Below are 6,396 nucleotides of genomic sequence, written 5' to 3' on the forward strand. Positions count from 1 at the left end.
AAGGACAGGAACACTTTGCTTTGGTTTTCATTCCCACCAATTTTATACTCTTTGTCAAGAATAGCAGAATCATATGATATTCTATACCCTAAGGTACAGAATTAATAGCTACCATTCCCTGAATGACTGATACATGTGTTAGACGTTTTAGGTTTTAACATATTCTTTACTCAATCTCTTGCATCTTACTTAATGGCACCAACATCTATCTAGTTGGCTATGTTAAAATCCTGGGAGTCACCCTTGAATCTTTTCTTTCTCTCACCTGCACACAAATCCATCAGCCAGTGCTACTGTTTCTCCAACATATATCCCCAATGCCCACTTTCTCCCTTTCCACTGCCACCAGCCTAGTCCAAGCCACCATCTTCACTCAGCTGGTCCACTGCAATAGCTTCCTGAATGACCTGTCCACTTTCTTTCTCCTTAACAAACTATTTTTTTTCTAACAGTAGCCAGATAAATTGTTGTATGATACTGATCAAATAATGCTGAAAGCTAGTTGATAACTTTGCATTCTCACTTAGAATAAACAGAAAGCTTGTCCTCATATCCTTTAAGAGCCTTCATAACGTATTTCTGTAACCTCAACTTACTTCATCCCCCCATTCCACACAGGTCACATTTCTGTTTCTGATGTACTTTCCCATTTCTGAGCCTTTTTTATGCCTGATTCTCTTTGTCTGGAACTCTATTACTTCGTCTCTTTACTTATGGGACATTCTCATTCTTCTGGCATTAGTCTAAAAGTTACCCTTTCAAGGAGATCTTTCTGAGATTTTGCCCTGCCCCATTATCATCTCAATTATTTCCTTTATAAAATTTATCATCAAAGTATCAAAAAATGATGGCTTCAGGTGATCTCATCAACACAGTGAAGAAAGATTCCCCTAGAAAAGTCTCCCCTCAGAATCAGCTAAACAAAGGTCAAATCTCAATTGCTTGGAACACTGGAGGGTGATAGAGACTGGAGAGGGACTCCACAATACTGAGTCAAAGAAAGAAAAAATAATCAGCAAGATCAGGTAGGAGATCTTTATCCCGGAACTGCCAGTCCAGACCCATCTGCTTCACTGGGGCCCTCACACCTTGGAAGATGCACACGGGCAGCACATCCAGGGTCCCTCCTGTTGCAGTTGCAGACTACAGAGCCACACAGAGCAGCGACTTAGAACTCCACACCCCAGGCATAGGGATGCACAGCCTCAGAGACCCAGGGCAGAACACAAGGCAACTGAGGAATGCCACATACAAAACGGCCCCCAGGAGTGGGGGGAAGAGACACCATGGCAGATCTGTTGGTAAGAGATATGCACACTCAAGCCAGTATCAGTTTACTGGACCAATTAAAATCAAAATGGAGCTTTCTGGATTGACCCAATTTCTTGGTTGACCAAATCTGGGTCTCCAGGGTGGGATACCCTAGGGGCAAAGAAACCAGAGGCAGAAAAGCCTCATAGCAAAAAAAAGGGGGCACTGAAATGCTGTAAAACAAGATGGGTCCCAAAACTGCAAGGTGTAAAAGAAAGGGAGCAGTTGCTGAGGGAGAGAATTTAAACAAATCATAGGAGCTGGGAAGAAAATTCTGCACCAAACCTAACAGAGCAAGTTTCCAGGATTTTAGGAGAAGGAACAAAAAGAGGGGATTTTCTCTTGGAGGTAAAACAATCACACAAAGAGTAAAATCTTAAAAATTATACTGCATATTCAGAGCAAGAATAGAAAGAAGAAGAGCTGAGAAAATCTGAGCACTTAATACAGGCTATTGAAAACGTCCAGAATAAATGGGACCAAGCCAATCAACAATAAAACCTTGTGAAAGAGAGAGAAATTGACCTTCAGAATTAACACATCAAAATAAACAAATATCCAGATATCAGCAAAAATTTACAAGCCTTACTAAGAAACAGTAAGATATGGCTCAGTTAATGGAACAAATTAAAACTTCAGAGGAGACACAAAATTAATAATAACTAATTAAAGAAGTTCAAACAAATCTCCTAACTTAACTCAGTGAGATGAAGGAAAATAGGAATATATAGCTAAAGGATGTTAAGAAGACAATGTGTGAGCATAAAGAACAATTTGAAAATTGTAAAAGAAACCTATATATTATGGGGCTGAAAGGCACAAACATGGGATCTAAAAATTAATTAGAGATGTACAACAGCAGATTTGAATAGGCAGAAAAAAAAGAACCTGTGAACTAGAATACAGGACAACTAAATCATGCAGTCAGAAAAACAGATAGACAAAAGAATAGTAGAAGATAATGAGCAGTGTCTCACGGATTTGAATGATAGCATGCAGCATACAAACATTCCTACATGGGTGACTCAGAAGGAGAGAAGGGAAAAGGTGCAGAAAGAATATTTGAAGAAATAAAGGCCAAAAAATTCTGCAACTCTTTTAAGAGGTAAATATACATTTCTAAGAAGTGTAACGGACTCCAAACAGGATAAATCCTAATAGACCATGCAGAGTCACATACTAATCAGACTGTCAAATGCCAAAGATAAAGGGAATTCTAAAAGCAGAAAGAGAAAAGCAATTTATCACATACAAATGACCATTAATAAAACTGAATGCCAATTTCTCATTAGAAGTCATGGAAGCAAGAAGGCAGTGGTATGATATATTTAAGGTACTGAAAAAGAAAAACTGCCCATCCAGTTTTCTGGATATCCAGAAAAACTATCCTTAACAATTGGAAGATGATTTAAAATATTCACAGATAAACACAAACTGAAAGAATTTGTAAAAAGAAAAACAAAAAAATGGTCCACCCACAAGAATTACCAAAGGGATTTCTGGAGCTCAAAAGAAAAAGACAAGAGATAGTGGTTTGGAGTAGAAATGAAGAAACGAAGAAGTTCAATAAGGGTAATTAAAAGGGTAAATGCAAAACCTAGTAATACACCCTCATTATACAACTCTACTCTTTAATGCTTATGAGTCAGAATACAATAGAACAAGTAAAAGGCATATTTCCTGATAATGGGCATGCAAAATATGATGTGGTGAAGTGGTACAAAAACAATACAAAAAAGAGGAATCAGAGGAATATGAGAGCACTGAACATGTATGCTATTAAAGCTAAGTTGGTATCTTTTCGAATTAGTATGTATCTCTAGCACCATATCTATATCTATACGTATATCTATATCTATATCTATTCACAAACCCCAGGGTACCACAAATACAAAGAAAGAAAGAAAAATAAAACAAAAGAGAAATGAGAAAGCGATCAGTCAGATACATCACAAAAGATCAACTCTACAGGAAAGGAGGTTGCAATAAATGGAAAGAGAGACAACATAGAAATATAACATATACAACCCACTGGACAAAATAGCTGAAGTACTGCCTTTATAGTAATAACACTGAATGTTAATGGTTTTGACTCCCCTATTTTTCTAGTTTGCTAGCTTCCAGAATGATATACCAGAACTGGAATGGCTTTTAAAAAGGGACCCGTAAAGTTGCTAGTTTACAGTTCTAAGGCCCTGAAAATGTCCCAATTAAAGCAAATTATAAAAATGTCCAAATTAAGTCACCAACAAGAGGTTACCTTCATTCAAGAAAGGCCAATGAAGTTCAGGATCTCTCCCTCACTTGGGAAAGCACATGGTGAACATGGCGATGTCTGCTAGCTTTCTCTCCAGGCCTCTTGCTTCATGAAGCTCTCCCAGGGGCATTTTCCTTCTTCAACTCCAAAGGTCTCTGGCTGGTGGACTCTGTGGTTCTCATGACACTGCTTTGTTGCTCTCCAGTCGTTCTGAAGCTTTCTCCAAAAGCTTCCTCCTTTAAAGGATTCCAGTAAACTAATCAAGATCCACCTGGAATGGGTGGAGTCATATCTTCCTCTAATTCAAGGTTAATACCTACAATTGCGTAATTCACATCTCTATCGAGATAACCTAATCAGGTTTCCCACATACAGTACTGAATAGGGACTAAAAGAAACTAATGCTCCCACAAGATGAATTAGGATTAAAACATGCTCTTTTTAGGGTACATAAGTCTTTTCAAACTGGCACACCCATCAAAAGACACAAATTGGCAGAATGGATAAAAAAGCATGATCCAACTATTCATTGTTTACAAGAGTTTCACCTTAGACTCAAAGACCCAAATAGGTTGAAAGTGAAATGATGAAAAAAGATACTCCATGTCAATTGTAAGAAAAAAAAAGAACTGGGGTAGCTATACTAATATTATACAAAATAGACTTAAGACAACATAGGTTACAAGAGACAAAGAAGAGCACAATATATTAATAAAAGGAGCAATCTACCAGGAAGAAATAACAATCATGAATATTTATTCACATAACCATAGCGCCCCAATATATATGAGGTAAACACAGGCAAAACTGAAGGGAGAAATAGACACTTTTTTAAAAAATTTATCATAAATAAATAAAGACCTAACAGATATACAGAACATTGTACTCAAAAACAGCAGGATAAATCTTCTTTACAAGTGCGCGTGGATCATTTTCCAGGATAGACACCATTTTGCGTCACAACATAATTCTCAATAAATTTACGAAGATTGAAATTATACAAAGCATCTTCTCTGATCATATAGAATGAAAGTACAAATCAATAACAGGAAGAGTATAGGAAAATCCACAATATATGGAAGATAAATAGCACACTCAATCAGTGGGACAAAGAAGAAATTGCAAGAGTAATGAGTAAATATCTTGAGAAGAATGAAAATGAGAATAAAACATATCAAAAGTGATGGTATACAGCGAAGGAAGTATTGACAGGAATATTTATAGCCATAAATGTTTACATTAAAAAAGAAGAAAGAGCCAGAATCAAAGACCTAACTATACAGCTGGAGAAAAGAGAAAAGAACAGAAAACTAATCCCAAAGCATGCAGAAGGAAAGAAATTTAAAAGATTGGCACAGAAATAAATGAAATAGAGAATAATAAAACAATAGAGAGAATTAACAAAACAAAAGTTGGTTCTTTGAGAAGATCAATAACATTAACAAACCCTTAGCTAGACTAACAAAGAAAAAAGGGAGAAGATTCGAATAAATAAAATCAATTACTATTGAGCCCACGAAATAAAAAAGGAATATAAAAGGACACTATGAACAACTGCATGTCAATATTAGGCAACCTAGATAAAATGGAAAAATTTCTAGAAACACACCCACAGCCTGTACTGACTCTAGGAGAAAAAAAAAGATCATAAAAAACGAAATACAAGGAAAGATACTGAATCAGTCATCAAAAACCTCCCCAAAAAAAGACCTCATGACCAAATAGCTTCACCGGTGAAGTCTACCAAGCATTCCAAGAAAAATTAATAGCAACCTTGCTTGAATCCATCCAAAACATTGAATAGGACGAAACACTCCCCAATTCATTTCCTGATGTCAACATCACACTAAAACCAAAGCCAGATAAAGGAACTAAAAGAAAAGAAAATTACAAAACAATTTTTTAATGATTATATCCTCAAAAAGTACTAGTCCATCATATCTTTAAAGAGTTGCAGAATTTTGTGGCCATTTTTTCCTCAAATAATCATACACCATTATCTGTATGAATAAAACTGATTTTAAAAATTAACAGAAAGATACTAGTGCTGGAGAAATTGTGGAGAAAGGGATGTACTATTTCCTATTCAATGTCAGTTGGGAAGTAGAATTGTGCAGCCCATTTGGAGGCAGTGTTGTGGTTCCACAGGAGGCTAAATAAAGGATTACCATATGGTCCTGCAACTTCATTATCAGGAATGTACTCGGAAGAACTGAAAGCAGGGACAGGCATGGACATTTGTACACTGATATTTACGGCAGCATGATTTGAAATGGATGGGGGTGGCTTAAGGGTACATCAACTGATGAATAGAGGGGCAAATTGTGGTGTATACATATAATGGAATACAGAGTGGCTGCAAGAAAGAATGAACTTGTGAGACACTCAACTAGGTGAATGGACTTTGAGGACAGTACATTGAGTGAAATAAACTAGAAATGAAAAGACAAACATCAAAACACCTCACTAATGTGGACTAACTATAATGTGCAAATTCTGAGAATTGAATCTGAGAGCATAAGTTATCAGGGGAAGGATTAAAGTAAGAGCAACTATTTAAAAACCTGAAAAGAAGACCAGGCTTCAATTACAGATATGAGTGAAGCTGATCTGGGTAGGACTAAGGTTAATCAGACTAAAGGGTAAAGGATGATACTGACTGTGTTTTCAAACTTTAACTTCTGTGTGAGACTAAAGGAAGAGATATTAATTTGGTGAAAAATGTATATTTTCTGTAGCACACTATCTAATTTATCTTGTATGGCCAGTTTATTGGACACCATGATAATATGGAACATTGAATAGGGTGTGTGATCTTGTTGGTTTGT

Source organism: Tamandua tetradactyla, chromosome 8, assembly GCF_023851605.1.
Source record: "Tamandua tetradactyla isolate mTamTet1 chromosome 8, mTamTet1.pri, whole genome shotgun sequence".
Taxonomy (NCBI): Eukaryota; Metazoa; Chordata; class Mammalia; order Pilosa; family Myrmecophagidae; genus Tamandua; species Tamandua tetradactyla.